This window comes from Aegilops tauschii, chromosome 7 (genome assembly GCF_002575655.3).
Source record: "Aegilops tauschii subsp. strangulata cultivar AL8/78 chromosome 7, Aet v6.0, whole genome shotgun sequence".
Lineage (NCBI taxonomy): Eukaryota > Viridiplantae > Streptophyta > Magnoliopsida > Poales > Poaceae > Aegilops > Aegilops tauschii.
This window is the reverse complement of record NC_053041.3, coordinates 33,860,032-33,876,973: the sequence shown is the minus strand read 5'-3', so window position 1 is coordinate 33,876,973 and position 16,942 is coordinate 33,860,032. Positions and strand designations below refer to the sequence as shown.

The window sequence follows — 16,942 nt, the reverse complement described above, 5'->3', positions numbered from 1 at the left end:
TTTGTGATTAACTCACAATACCCAAGAATTAGTGATTAACATGTTTAACCAGAATTCCCAAGAACTATATCTTTGACCAGCCTACTATACAACAAAAACTTGTATGACATTCATACATGAGCTGGATATTCCAGTCATCTTTCTTTCTGCCTTTTTACTTCTAACAGTTTAACTTTTAGTATTTCTCCTACTCGCAAAAGAAGCACCCAACTTAAGAGTGGCGTTAGCCCCGGACTTCCTAGGCGTGTAAGTCATACTAACACCCTTTGGACACTTCCTTTCTCTTTAAGTTGTTGTTTTATTCACCTTTCATTATATGACAGGCGTTCTTCTGGATCCCTTTCCCAACAGTCAAATGCATAGTAAACACTTTTACTAATACTTGCAAACAAACATTGCTTTGTTTGTATCTGAAAATAATTTTCAGTTCCATGAATATCATATAACTATCCCAACTTTCGAAGTTTGGGTTTCATGGAAGCAAACATATTGCACTTGACTGAAACGGAATTATAGCTTTTGGATCGAAGGACGAGAGTCACATGATCCATAGCTTTAGCGGGAGGATACGGAAAGCATGCGATAGGACAAAGTCCTTCTCGGCACTTTTGAGGACAATCCTCATATTACGTTACCAATCGTAAAGTTTTAACCAGATATTTAACAGTTATTCAATTTTAATAGGGAAGGTGGAAACGCGAGCCATTATTCTACAACTATTTTGCAAGAAACACTTAGACAGTGTTCATAATTAATTGCACTGAGAATTAAACATGTTAATTCAACAGTGCGCTCCCACTCAAATCAATATCTCTCACAATTAATTTTGAGTGATACAAGATCCAGACTTCAATTCATCGCCATAGAATCATCATCTCATAACGGGAATTTTAATCGGTAGGCCAACTTGCCGATCACATCTCTATGTGACTCTTACTCATCTTTCGATGCGTGTGTTCCGAGCTCAGGACGATCCTGCCATGAACGTCAAGACAACCAAGTGATCTTGCTGCGAGGTCTGACCTCACCCGCCTCACACTTCTCTAATCGTTCGTACCCATGCATCCATGGCGCACCCCGAAAAGATAGGTGCCGTGACGGTGCTACACTTGGGAGAACACTAACTACTTGATATTTTAAGTGAGAGATCACCCTAATAAAAGCGACTACCGCGCAATCAAGAAGGGTGCATCATAAGGGATAAACATCTCAGGCAATTCATAATAGCATGATATGGTATAGCCCTTTCTGACGGAGAAGTATTTCATTTCTTCGTCTTCGGCATTCGCGTCGGTGGTCACCTTCACGAAGATTGCCACCACCTTGTCGATGCACCAGATAATATTGCTATCTCTATAGCTAACAAAATAATGCATTACAACAAGGTTGACACGCATGTCATTAAAATGCAATCATATGGCTCCAGCCATCATGCCGAATCATGACACGCAGGTCATGTTAATCAAATTACATCATATAGTCATCTCATACATAATCGAATTAGTATGAGCACTGCTATACCACATCACATGCACATCCTGCAAAACCAAGTTAGACGCCTCTAATAGGTTTATGCAAAATTTTATTTTACGTGGCTTCTAAGGTTTTGACTTAAACCGCAGCTACCAACGTTTTATCATCAAGTATGATTATTCAAGTTGCTAGATTAACATCTCGGGGTGTATGAAACACGGGATAATTAAATCTCGAGCCCCATACTAAACTTCGTCATACGCATGACCCCCATGCAGATCATATCTGCAATGCCCTTTCATCTGCGAATTTCATCTTTCTTTTGACTACGGCAGAACCCAAAGAACTGATAGCACTTCCATGATCAATCAGGATCACGGATTGCCAGAACTTTGTCAAATTCCACCATGCTGTCTCGAGATTGAGCAAACGCAAACTCTAGGGAAGCAACAAGAACCTCGGGTAACAGATTTCATCTGTCACCCGCATAAATAATTTTCAGCAATAGATCTCATCTACTACCTAATTATATTATGCAATACCCATACATCTCCATGTATTCTAGATCGAAACCTACATCTACGCATAGCACGGCTCTTGATGCCACTGTAGGGGAACGCAGCAGAAAACAAAAAATTTCTGACCTACGCACCAGCCCAGGACCACTATGGAGACTGCATACATGGTTTGATCTTTTTCGTTACCGACTCGTAGCGCAGCGGGAAGTAGAGTCGATGACGATCGGCGGTGCAGATCCCCGCAGCTAGGATTTACAACCTCCCAACCGCGAGGATGTATACCCTCATCTGCTCCTCAGACAGCCCTCCGGGAGGCGGTCGAACAGCCCCCCGGACGGTGTTGCGGACAGCCCTTCGGGAGGACCTTCGAAACTTGAACGGTCACTCGGACAGCCCTTCGGGAGGACCTTCGAAACTCGGACGGTCACACGGACAGCCCTTCAGGAGGCACTCACGAACTAAGACCGAAACTATGATCTCTCTACAGAGTTGCACACATACGGTGTCATCTATCCGGCAGGGCTTCACCGTCCAGAACTAGTTCCTGCCGGAACCCAGACAGCCTTACGGCTCTACGAAACTCTTTTCGTGGGAGGGAGAGAAGAAGCCAGATAATGCATGGCATGTGTATGAGAGCAAGGGATGAGTGTGGAGGGCTGCCCCTCCACCTCTATTTATAGGAAATCCCAAGGGGGTAGGGTAGTTTCACAAAAAACCCAAAATGCACATGAATGAAGTCCTTCCACAAGGACCTAGGAGTGAAACCAAGGAACAAGAGGGTCCCCAAGGGGGGATACCCCATGTGGCCGGCCACACCCCCATGAGGGGCCCAAAAAAGGGCTCCTATCCATCCATGTCATCCCCAAGATCTTTTGGAGCAAAGCCCCAAAAGGTGGCTTTCCATAAAGTAACCATAAAGCTGATTTTCACTATTCACGACGACATTTTTCAGCATCTGATCGAACTGAAAATATTTATGTGGGCTAAGAACATTTCCAGTACCCACTAAAATGATTTTCAACGCGTTCCGAAACAATTCCGGTTTTAGTGATTTTCATCTGCGAAACGCATCTGAAGTGGCTCCGGCAGCTCCGGAACATTTCCGGTTTTTATCTCAGAAAATTCCAAAAAGCTTCCAGAATGATTCTGGCATCCTCCAAGAATTATCAGGCATGTGCCCAAACCAATTTTACTTAATGGTGTATCCCGAAACAACTTTTCGGTATCATCGAAACTTATCCGATGACCTCTCTCTGCGGTACGATTCCGCTGTCCGAAACTTTTCGGTGTCCGAAACTTTTTCGGTGATTTTCTCTCAGACTCCCTGTCTAGTATTCAGCAGATAGATGACCCTTAAGCGTGTGACCCTATAGGTTCGGTGAAGTATAGACATGACCCGGAACCCCTTCCGATCAATGATCAACATCGGAGCCGTGGACACCCATATTGACCCCTATACCCACACGAATAAATATTCGAGTGAACCTCCAGTTGCCGTGTGCTATTCCTGTTGCTTCGCGATATGTTACAAATACCCGAGGTGAGACATGTTGGCATTCCCGTGGATCAACAACTTGTCCACTATGCTAGTTACCTCGTTACCGGTATTGTTCTCTTTTCTCGTTATCGTGTTCCGGCATCCCCGTGATCAAATCACAAAGTGTCTGGCCAGACGATGATGGATACCGTAACACCGAGAGGGCCCAGAGATATCTCTCCATCGTCGGAGGAGCAAATCCCAATCTTGAGCTATCAAGTTACTTGACACACTTTTCCATGAACCCGTAAGCCGCCGTAATAGCCACCCATTTACGGATGACGTTTAACAAACCCCAAAGTTCATGAAGCAAGCATGAAGAAACTCGATACTCTCATGGTCTAAGGAATCATGCAAACGTTAACCATCTCTGTGTTATGTACCAATAAACTTGTGACGAATGAATCTCATAGCATAACATCATGCCGGGTCGATTCAACACAAATGTTCTCTTAACATTATGCCCTCAAGGTTGCTGACATAGACATGCCCATGATCAGGAAAACATAACCATCATGCAACACTTGAGCTAGTCTTAGAGGCCAGACTAGGAATACATTTTACCGTTTATTATTCCACACGTGCATATGAGTCTTCCTCCGAGCCTCGTGGTTATTGCAGACTCGAGAACCATAGCAGTTATAGCATGGAACATAAACATAATTATGAACTCGGAGATAAACAATATCATTTATTATTGCCTCTAGGGCATATCTCCTACACTGTAGGTTAGCATCTTGCTTACATAAGCTTTGGAACACATTAAGACAAAAGTCAACCTGCCTTACAGAATTGAGAGTATTACTGCATCTCCAACGGAGTGGGTTTATTAAGGATACTCTCCTCAGTTGACCGCTGGATTGTTTTCCCGGGTCCTAATTCACGGGATCTCCGATCACATAGGTTGGGTTACCCCCATGGCAACTTACGTGGGTCTCATACCCATCTCCTCGATGCATTTTCTATCACAACCCGTGATAGCCCTTTTGTAAAAGGGTCTGCCAGATTCTTAGCCGTCTGGATATAATCCAACGCTATCACACCGGAGTTTCTTGATTTTCTGACAGATTTCAATCTTCTTCTTATGTGCTTTCTGGATTTCATGTTGTCCTTTGAACTCTTAGCCTTGGCAATCACCGTTTGATTGTCACAATTCATAAGGACAGCCGGCACTGGTTTGTCAACCACCGGCAAATCCATCAAAAGCTCTCGAAGCCATTCCGCTTCGACGCATGATGTGTCTAATGCTGTGAGTTCTGCTTCCATAGCCGATCTGGTTAAGATCGTCTGCTTGCAAGACTTCCAGGAAACAGCACCACCACCAAGTGTGAAGACATGTCCACTTGTGGCTTTCATCTCATCAGCATTAGATATCCAATTCAAATCACTATATCCCTCAAGTACCGTCGGGTACCCAGAATAGTGAATTCCATAGTTCGCAGTACCTTGCAAGTAACGCATCACTGGCTCAACAGCATGCCAATGCACATCTCCCTGGTTGGAAAACTGGCTCCGTTTGCACACATCAAATGAGATGTCAGGACGAGTAGCACACGCCAGGTACATCAGTGAACCAACCACTTGAGAATATCTCAATTGATCAATAGCCGTGCCTTCGAACTTTCGAATACGCACGCTAGGATCATGTGGTGTTGCAGAAGGTTTGCAGTCCGAATATCCAAAACGACTCAAAATCTTCTCAACATACTGGGATTGCAAAAGTGTAATTCCACCCTCAGAATTTCTCAGTAGCTTGATGTTCAAGATAACATCAGCCACGCCCAGGTCTTTCATCTGAAAGTTATGAGATAGAAAGGCCTTGACCTCCTCAATTACTTTGAGGTGGGTCCCAAATATCAGTATGCCATCGACATACAAACACAGTATAACTCCTTCGCCCCCACCATAGCGATAGTATACACATTTTTCAGCTTCGTTAACAACAAAGCCAGCAGATGTCAAAGTTGTATTAAACTTCTCATGCCATTGCTTAGGCGCTTGTTTCAGGCCATACAGAGATTTCACTAGCTTGCACACCTTTCTTTCCTGACCATTTACTACAAAGTCAACCGGCTGTTGCATGTAAATTTCCTCGTCTAGCTCTGCGTTAAGGAAAGCTGTTTTAGCGTCCATCTGATGAACGAGAAGATCATGCGAGGCAGCCAATGCGAGTAACACTCGAATGGTTGTTAGTCTAGCCACAGGTGAGTAAGTATCAAAGAAATCCTCTTCTTCTTTTTGGGTATAACCCTTGGCCACAAGCCTAGCCTTGTACTTCTCAACAGTACCATCGGGCCTAAGCTTCTTCTTGAACACCCACTTACATCCCAATGGTTGACAACCATAAGGACGATCAGTGATTTCCCATGTCCCGTTAGCCAAGATGGAATCCATCTCGCACCGGACCGCATCCTTCCAGTAGTCAGCATCCGGAGATGCATAAACTTCTGAAATGGAACTGGGAGTGTCATCATCCACAAGGTACACGAGGAAATCATCACCAAAAGACTTTACAGTCCTTTGTCTCTTGCTCTTCATAGGAGCTTCCTTGTCATCCTCCGTGGAACTCTCATCACTTTTATGTTCATTGTATTCCATCCGAATGGCAGGTTCAGGAGTCTCATTAGATTCCAGTCTAGAAGTGCTTTGCATATCTCTCATGGGAAAAATATCCTCAAAGAATGTAGCATCACTAGACTCCATGGTCGTACCGACCTTCACGTCGTGTACATCAGATTTCACCACTAGAAATCTATAGCCAACGCTATGCTTGGCATAGCCAAGAAAAACACAGTCCACGGTCTTTGGTCTCAACTTGCGCTTTTTGGTTATCGGCACGTTGACTTTTGCCAAACTGCCCCATGTGCGCAGGTAAGAGAGTGTAGTTCTTTTCTTTTCCCATTGCTCATAGGGAGTAGTCTCATTATCCTTTGTGGGAACTTTATTCAGGACATGACATGATGTCAAACAACCTCCCCCACCATGCCTTAGATAAACCCGATGTATCTAACATGGCGTTAACCAAATCAGTTAGAATACGGTTTTTCCGTTCAGCAACCCCGTTTGACTGGGGTGAGTAGGGAGGCGTCCTCTCATGAATAATACCATGTTCTGCACAGAATAAATCAAACTCATTAGAAAAGTACTCTCCACCATGATCAGACCGGACTCGTTTTAGTTTCTTCTCAAGTTGGTTCTCAACTTCAGCCTCATAGATTTTAAAGTAGTGTAGAGCCTCATCCTTAGTATTTAACAAATACACATAGCAGAATCTTGTGGAATCATCAATTAGAGTCATGAAGTATTTCTTTCCACCTTTAGTCAACACACCATTCATCTCACAGAGATCTGAATGTATGAGCTCTAACGGTGCCAGGTGTCTCTCCTTCGCAAGCTTGTGAGGCTTACGAGGTTGCTTAGCTTACACACACGCATGGCACTTAGAGCCTTTGGCTAAAGTGAAACTCGGGATTAAGTCTACCTTAGCTAGCTGCGTCATACAACCAAATTTTATGTGACAAAGACGTGAATGCCAAACCTCAGATTCGTTTACATTAGAATGAATTTGGTTCACGACTTTATTACAGAAATCCTCTAGGGAAAGGCGGAACAAACCACCACAATCATATCCTTGTGCAACAAATAGTCCATACCGAGATACGACTACTTTGTTAGACTCAAATACTAACTTAAACCCTTCTTTACACAGAAGGGAGCCACTAACGAGATTCTTCTTGATGGCGGGGACATGCTGCACGTTCTTCAGTTGCACGATCTTTCCCGAAGTAAACTTCAGATCTACCGTGCCAACACCATGAACAGAAGCATGCGAACCATTCTCCATCAGGACGGAACAATCTCGTGCGACCTGGTAAGAAGAAAACAAAGACACATCAGCATACACATGAATATTGGCCCCAGTGTCAACCCACCAATCGGTGGACTGACAAACCAAAAGCATGGTAAACAGATTACCATACCCAGATGCCGCATCATTGTTGCTCAGAGTGACATTCACAGACTTGGAGTCCTGTGCTGGCTTCTTGTACTTGTTTGGGCACTTGTTTGCCCAATGTTCATCTGAACCACAAGTAAAGTAACCATTTCTCTTTTTGTCTTTCTTCTTACCCTTCTTCTTAAAGGTAGTATTCTGCTGGACAGAGTTCTTTCCCTTGAACTTGTGGAAGTTCTTCTGCACCACATTGGCGCTAGAAGAACCCTCTGCCCATTTCACGTGTGAGTCCTTTGCTCTCGAGTTCTGGTCAACACTGAGATGACCGATGACATCCTCGACAGAGAATTCACGTCTCAAGTGCTTAAGAGAAGTAGCAAAGTTCCTCCAACTAGGAGGGAGTTTTGCAATAATGCAACCCGTGACAAACTTGTCCGGTAACTCACACTTCAGGAGCTCCAGCTCCTTAACAATGCACTGTATCTCATGAGCCTGGTCCAATACAGAACGGTTATCAACCATGCTGTAATCATGGAATTGCTCCATGGCATACAGCTCACTGCCAGCATCAGTTGCGCCGAATTTGACTTCGAGCGCATCCCACAAGTTTGTGGCAACCCCCATATGAATATATGCGTCAACCAACTTGTCTCCAATCACACTCAGAACTGCTCCCAAAAAGATTGTGGTTGCCTTCCTAAACGCCTTCTCCTGTTCAGGAGCAATCATTTCTGTGAGGGACACACCGCCAACCCAGAACACGTTAATCGCTGCGAGCCACAAGGTGGTCCTAGTCTGCCAACGCTTAAAGTGCGTCTCGGTAAAATTTTCCGGTTTCAGAGTAGCAGCAAAGCCTTGAATCGAAAAGTGCCTAGAATAAGGTTTTTGGATTGTTGGAAATATTAGCACTTTTCCGATTAGACTAATCCACGAGTAAACAGTAAGCATGGCATAAAAGGTATGCATCTCATAGCTATACCTAAGCATACTAGCACGTACAGAACATAGAAGCGAACCATCTATGAGCAGCACAAATACGGCTAGTACAAGTACGAGTAAACGAGGGATGAACAGATCATACCCTCCGGTTGGCCAGGCCAACGCGGCGGCAGCAGCAGCAGCCTCGGCGTCGTCCGTGGCCTTCTTCTTGGCAGCGGTGGCGTCGGCCATGGTGTCGATGCAGGGGAAGTAGTGGAAGCAGAGGCGAACGGAGTTGGGGACGGATCGGGAGCAGTCGCGTCAAGGCGCTCCCCAAAAACCTTATTGTCGTTCTCCCGGGCAGGATCTCGAACGACAGGGTTCCGGAGGCACCTGCTCTCCCGACCGGCTGTGCACGCGGTCGTCGGGATGGGGTCGCCGGAGACAGCACAGAGTGAGGAACATTAGATGACGGCTAGGTTACGCGAGAGGGAGTGAGTGAACCGAACTAGGTCACTCTACTGGCCAAAGCCTTCTTATATAGTCCGTCGGGTAGAAAGTCATGGGCCTGGGCGGAGGCCCACGACCGAGTCGACGCACTCCCGGGAAGGGAGTCGTCGTTCCCGGAGAAGGGTCGCACACCAACGAACGGAGTCGATGAATCCCGGGAACGCAAGTCAGCCCACAGTATCCCTTATTAATTAATTCATTCCTGAGCGGCAAAAATAAGCTTCGGCTCATTCTCGCACCCCGAGGCGAGGCGTGCGGCGGAGGAGGAGGAGCGCGCGTGTACCACTCCTCTTCCCAAGCTCCCAATGGCAAGTGGTAGAGCAGCCCTTATAAAAGGGTCTCAACTCTCCTCAACTAGCAAGGTGGAACTAAACTTCCCACCACCTGCCATCTCATACATGGGCCTCAAGATTAACCAGGGATTAGTGTCTTATATGGGCCTAAGCCCATCCATAATCCAACATCGTGCACCCCAATGCACGTCAAACAACTGAACGTCCATCGCCAAACCATACTAGTGCTATTTAACGTCTCAATCTTCTCCCACATCCATCTCAACTAAGCTAGGCAGCTTGCTTGCTACACATCAATCACAAACTGATTGTGGACATATACCTGCTAGCTACACACATCGATCCTCCACACATACTGCAATAATGGCTTCTCTCACAAGTCCATGGCTAGTTCTTCTCGTGGCCATGGGCTGCACGCTCCTCGCAGCAGCCCGCAGCAACAGCGGGAACCCCACCGCCGGGTTCGAGAAAGTGGTGCTCGCCGACGGTGACTTCCAGGTGCAGAGCCCGTACAACGTGCCGGAGAGCCAGCGGTTCTAGTACCGCAATGGCGTGCGGACATTCTGGGTGCACCGAAACGACAAGCCCTTCAACACCGCCACCCACACAAACCCCCGCTCTGAAGTCAAGCTCCGGGTAAGTACATTGCCCGTCACCATATATATATTTGTGCTCCCTCCAAATCGGCCATGCATGGCGTCACACACATATATGAATGAATCGTTCTCGATCTTTCAGGGCCACGACTACTCGTCTGGGGTGTGGCAGTTCGAGGGCTACGGCTATGTGCCGGAGGGGACGTTCGGCGCGTCAGTGATGCAGATCCACAACCAGGAGGGTGTCGCGCACTCGACGGTGCTGATGTTGCACGTCTACGACGGTGTCCTGTGTCTACAGTGGGACGGAGGTCGAGCCCGACATCTACAACCGGTGGTTCCGCCTCAACTTGGTGCACGACGTCCGGGCGTCCACGGTGGCCGTCTACATAGACGGCGAGCACAAGTTCGGCACCAGCGTGACCCCCAGCGATTCCTACTACTTCAAGTTTGGGGTTTACAGTGCCAACTGAGCTCCGCTCTAACAACTGAGCTAAGGTCGCTGTGAGGAATGTGGAGGTCGTCCGTCCGTGCCGTTTCGTGCTGTTTCTAGCTCCTTCGGCAGCGACTCTCCGGCGCTTTCCGTCGGCGATCTTGCCGCCAATCTAGTCCAAAAATCCACCAATCTCTCTAAATCTCTTACTCTACTTCGATCCATCCAGGCCTCTTTCAGATCCAACTTTCCCGGAGCATCTCGTGAACCATTATTTGGGGAGGGTTCTAGCCTGAGAGAGGAACCTATTCCTCAGGCCTCGGTGGTGGGTGGGTGTTGTGCAGCGGCACCCGGCGGCGCCTAGCGGCGGCTGGTGGTGGTGCAGCGGCGCCCGGCGGTGGGAGTCGTGGCCTTCCCAGCAGGAACCCTCAGGGTGTTCCAATGGAGGGAGTTCAGAGGAAGCTTCAGTCGTTGAAGCTGTTAGAAGCGGAAAAGAAAGGGGTGCGGATTGGGCGGAGGAACGCAACCTCTCAGGTGCTAATGAAGCCGCAAGTGATTGGTAAGCTCACGTCTGAAAGGCCTGCAAGAGCGGAGGCCATGGCAATAGCGCTTGGAGGAATTTGGTGCCCGTTCAGAGGAATCGAATGCAAAGACCTTGGCATGAACAGGTTTCTGTTCGTGTTTTGGGAGGAAGCAGGGAAGATGAAAGCACTAGATGGTGGCCCTTGGATGTTTAACAAAAAGCTACTGGTGTTGGAAGATTTCAAGCCATCCAAAACTCCGGAGGAGTATCAATTTAAGTACACACCAATTTGGGTAAGACTTTATGGTATTCCAATGGGCTTGATGTGTAGGGAGACAAGAGAGGATATTGGCAGAGAAATTGGGGAGGTTATTGATGTAGACGTGAATGAGTATGGTATGCCTGCAGGTGATTACATGCGAGTAAATGTACGACTGGATATTACTAAACCCCTGATGAGAGGCATCATGGCTTTTGACGATGTGGGAGATGATGAGGATAGCACCGACAAGGCTGTTGCTGAAGGGGATAAAGGAAAGGAGGAGGAGGGGAGAAGGGAAATTATTTTTAGATATGAATATTTGCCTGACTTTTTGCTATCGTTGTGGGATAATTGGCCACATTGACAAAGCTTGCCCAAGTAAGCACCAGTGTGGGGCGAATCTAGAATTTGGCCCCTGGCTCAAGGCTGAGCTATGGAAGAGAATCCCAAAAGAAGATGATAGGGGCAGGGATACTAGTGATAAGTGGGGGTTTGGAAGAAGTAGTAGTGGAGGCAGTAAGGGGAGTGATGCATTTTCCTGGAGGAAGAATTCAGATACTGATGACAAGATGGAAGGGTCTGGGAAGAAAGAGGACAAGGTGGTCAATAGCCCATTTAAATTGCAGTCAAAGGAAAATAAAGTAAGTGTCGATGGGAGGAAAAACAACTTTAAAGAGGTAGCGGAGGATAAGACTGCAGATAAATAGTACAACCCATCCCAGTTTACTCCAATGGCACTGGATTGTAAAGGTGTTAAGGAACATGGAAGTGGGGTTGCCCAGAGTGTTCAAAAGGTTGAAGCTGAAGAGAGAAAGGGCGATACAGGGACTGAAATAGATGGCATAGAAAAAGAGAAAGTTTTGAAAGGTAAGGAGAAGTTTGAGGATAAGAAGGAATTGGATGACTTGAAGGTAATTGTCAATCCTTCACCCAATCTGTCAGGAAAGCAAACCACTTTCAGGCGACGAGAGAGAGCTACCTCAACCCAACAAAGATCGGTGAAGGAACCAGAATCGAGAAAGAGAGGGATGATGGATATGGATGTAGAATTGGAGTTGGAAATTGTGAAGAAAGGAAGGATGGAGGTTGATACGATAGCCGGGACACCGTTAGTGGGATATAATGGAGAGGAAAGAAAGGAGAACCAAGAATACATAGACGCAGCTGTTGGGCTCAAATCAGAATTGAAAGCGGGACTGATGGATCAGTCCCACGGGCCAAATTGAGGCTCACGGCATGGAACTGCCGGGGTTTGGGGAATGACCCGACAGTTAGAGGGCTTCTGGACCTTCAGAAGCAGGTGGACCCCGACATTCTCTTTTTGTCCGAAACAAAATTGGACAAAAGGAGAATGGAAAAGTTCAAATGGATGCTTGGAATGAATAACATGGTGGCAAGAGATTGTGCAGGAAAAAGTGGAGGCTTGGCTTTATTTTGGAAGAAAGAAATAAATGTGAAGCTGCATAATTACTCAAGATACCATATCGATGTGGAAGTGGTGGAAAAAGATGGTTTTAGATGGCGTTTCACCGGTGTCTATGGGGAACGAGCGAGTGACAGGAAAATAATTACTTAGAAGTTGATACGCTTGCTCAGTAATCAAATGGATCTTCCCTGGTTGTGTATGGGTGACTTCAATGAGATTTTGTACAACGACGAGAAGAAAGGTGGACCAGCTAGAGCTCAGGGCCAGATGGAGGGATTTAGGATGACTCTTTCTGATTGTGGCCTAAGAGACCTGGGTTATGTGGGAGATAAATACACCTGGCGCAATAATAGTTTGGAAGCCAGCCGATACATTAAAGATAGACTAGATAGACCTGTAGGCTCAAGGAGTTGGTTTGCGAGGTTCCCCTTTGCCAAGGTTATCAACGGTTACCCACGACACTCAGATCACAGGCCTATAACCATTCAAATAGAAGGAGAAAATAGTACGCGTATCTACAGAAGAAGGGCTCATGCCTTTAAGTTTGAAGCAAGATGGCTGCAGGAAGAAGAGTGTGAAGCTATTGTGAACAATTCCTAGAACAATGCAATTCAGAGTTGTGACAATAATAATATCCAACGCATGATGCGCAGGGTTGCTAATGATCTCAAGGTCCGGGACACAAATGTGTTGGGTGATCTTGATAAGAGAATTAAGAATTTGAGAAAGGATTTGGAGGAGGTGAGAAGAGGTGAGATTACCCAGAACAAAGTGTCAAGAGAACACTACCTTCGTGAGAAGCTTGACCGGAAGAGCATCAAAAAGACACTCACTGGAGGCAGCGTGCTCACGTCAAATGGTTACAAGAAGGAGACAAAAATACCGCATTCTTCCATGCATTTGCTTCTGAAAGGAAAAGGAGGAACACTATTAGGAAACTAAAGAGGGATGATGGAAGCTGGGTCGAGGGTGATAACCCTCTAAAAGAGCATATTGCAAATTATTTCTTCAATATCTTTTCCTCCTCAGCACATGAAAATAATGATGAAATCATGCAAGCTGTACATCCAAAAGTGACAGCGGAAATGAATAGCATCCTTTGTGCGTAATATACTGAAGAGGAGGTTAGAGAAGCCCTAAATGGCATTGGAGATTTAAAAGCTCCTGGACCAGATGGGATGCCAGCAATATTCTTCAAAAAGTTCCGGCCAATAGTTGGGGCAAGTGGTGAAGGAAGTGTTGGGTACCCTGCGAGGGGGTGACATGCCTGAAGGATGGAATGAGACATTTATTGTACTAATCCCGAAGAATTCTAATCCATCAAAGATAAAAGACCTCAGGCCCATAAGCCTTTGCAACATGGTGTATAAGCTAATCGCGAAGGTAATAATGAATAGGCTTAAAGTAATCCTCCCTGACATTATTTCCCCTAACCAGAGTGCATTTGTGCCGGGGCGCCTAATCTCTGATAATATTTTATTGGCATATGAGCTAACACATTTTCTACAGAGGAAAAGAAGTGGCACTTCGGGGTACGCAGCAGTCAAGCTTGACATGAGTAAAGCTTACGACCGCGTTGAATGGCCCTTCTTGAAGGGTATGATGGAAAAATTGGGTTTTGACAGAGATTGGATTAAGTTGATCATGAAGTGCATTACCACGGTCAAATACCAGATAAAAATCAACACAGACGTCACCGACACAATTATACCTCAGAGAGGTCTTCGTCAAGGAGATCCTATCTCCCCATACATTTTCTTGATATGCACAGAGAGGTTCTCAGCCTTGCTTCACAAGGCTGAACTGAATGGCTCACTCACAGGAATCAAAATCTGCAGGGGAGCCCCTAGTGTTAGCCAGCTGCTATTTGCAGATGATTCTTTGTTGTTGATGGAGGCTAACTCAAGTAATGCCCAGGAAGTTAACCGCATTTTGAACACATATGAAGCTTGTTCGGGTCAAATGATTAATAAGGATAAATCATCTATTTAGTTCAGTAAGAACACAAAGGTATGGCAAAAACAGGAAATGAAGGACATCTTGCAGATTGATGTGGAGGGTCTATCATCAAAATATCTTGGCCTTCCAACATATGTAGGACAAGCAAGAGCGAAGACTTTTGAATATGTGAAGGAAAGAATTTGGAAAAATATCCAAGGCTGGAAGGAGAAGTTACTCTCAAAAGCAGGGAAGGAAACCTTGATAAAAGCCATAGCGCAAGCAATTCCAGTCTATACTATGGCTTGTTTTGACATCACTAAGGGCCTATGTGAAGAACTGAACACCATGATCAACAGGTACTGGTGGAGTCAAGTTTATAAAGAAAACAAAGTGCATTGGGTAAGCTGGGAGAAATTAACGAGAGGGAAGAAAAGTGGGGAACTAGGATTTAGGGAACTCCATGCTTTCAACCTAGCCATGTTAGCAAGGCAAGCATGGAGGCTGATTCAAAACCCTTCCTCTTTATGTGCACAAGTTCTCTTAGCAAGATATTACCCAAATGGCTCAATTCTGGAAGCAATCCCAACTCGCGGCATCTCATATACATGGCGTAGTATTCTTATGGGAGTTGAGCTTCTGAAAAAAGGGATCATTTGGAGAATTGGTACTGGTGAGCATATTAATATTTGGGAAGATCCATGGATCCCGAGGAACAATACAAGAAAGGTAATCAGCCACAAAGGAAATAATTTAATAACTAGAGTGAGTGAGTTGATTAATCCTATGACAAATAGTTGGGATGAAGATTTGGTCAAGCGGACCTTTGTTCCAGAAGATGCAAGAATTATACTTCAAATCCCAATTCAAGAAAACATTGATGACTTTATAGCATGGCACTTCGACAAGAGAGGTACCTTTTCTGTTAAATCTGCCTATAGAGTAGCAATACAAAGTGCAGCTCGGGAGTCCAAGACAGGACTAACTTCCTCCTCAAGTGCGGATGAGGGACAAGGCGAATTTGATTGGCAAAAACAATGGTCGCTTCCCCTCCCGAATAAAGTGCTTCACTTCTTATGGCGATTATCTACGAACAGCCTTCCAGTACGGGCGAAGTTACAAATGAGAGGTATGGAAGTAGATACTCGATGTCCTGTATGTTTTAGATTAGATGAAGTGGGAGGACATTGCTTTTTTATGTGTAAGAAAGTTAAGGAGGTGTGGCGAAGATTAAACCTGGAGCACATTAGGGTGCTTTTGGCTGAAGTTACATATCCTGTAAGCATCCTAGAGCAAATCCTTACTCTAGTGGAGGAGGAGAAAATAAAAACTTGCTTACTTCTTTGGCGCTGGTGGCGTGTTCGCAATAAGGCAAACACGGGCAAAGCCCTTATCTCGACTGATGATGTTTGTTCTTCTATTAATTATCATCTATCAAGTGTAATGAAAAGCAAAAGGACTACTAGGGAGCAAAAACTGCAGTTGAATCATAATTGGTCTCGGCCGCCAAGTGGCTTTCTCAAGATTAATAATGATGCATCTTTCCACAGGGACACCAATTCCGACGGCTGGGGATTCGTCGTTAGAGATGAGCAAGGTAGGGCAATGGCTGCAGCGGCGGGCAATCTGGTACACATCTCAGATGCTCTGCATGCTGAAGCTTTGGCCTTGTTGTATGCCATGAAAATGGCTGCTCATATGGGTTGCGACAAGGTGTTGTTTGAAACTGATTCCACACAGCTGAGGAGGGCAGTGAATTCTAATGAGTATGATCTAGCGAATATAAGAGCTATTATTAGGAGTATTAAGTTCCAACTATGTGTGGAGTTTTCTTCTGCTAGTGTTGTGTCTTGCCTCGGGCTTGTAACAGAGTGGCACATGTTTTAGCTGCGTATGGAGTTAACTTGGGAGCTGAAATGTGTGAAACCTGGTTGGGTCATCTCCCAAACTTTGTACTGAATTATGTAATGGGCGATTTGCCTAATACTGGTATGTATTTTTTTTTTGAAATGGAGGTATACCCCCGGCCTCTGCATCATGATGATGCATGCAGCCCTTTTATTAAAAATCCCGAAAGTATCACCGCAAAGGTCTTACAGCTCGCAAATGGAGCGAAGCACAAGGCAAAAAAACTGAAAAGTACAAGCGAACAAAGACAACCGGTATGGTAATGATGAGGACAATCTCTCTAGATTCCTATTCTGTTATGCGACCGCCATCCGAACCGGTTGAATATAGCCCGAGCCACCATCTCCCATTGGTTGCACCCAGTAACCAAAGGCTCCCTGGAGTCCATTGGAGTGAGTAAGGACCACGTACGGATCCAAGCTGTAGCTCTGAAGATGGCCTGCAAAAAAGTTAAGTTGTGTTGTCTGGTGAATATCATATCATTTCTGCAATTCCATATAGCCCATAATAATGCACATATTCCAATCCGTATGTAATGGAATGCAATCCTGTGTTCCTTTCAAAAAAAAAGTTTGGAGTTTACATGCAGCACCACGACCAGTCCAGTTGCATGGAGTCACGGTGGACCAACGTCACGCTCTATACTAAGCACTGA

The 16,942-nt window shown here is 45.6% G+C and overlaps 1 pseudogene; it reads left to right on the top strand.

Annotated features, from left to right (window-relative positions):
• Positions 1-9,606: 9,606 nt before the first annotated feature.
• LOC109737264 (citrate-binding protein-like) lies at positions 9,607-16,942 on the top strand (annotated as a pseudogene).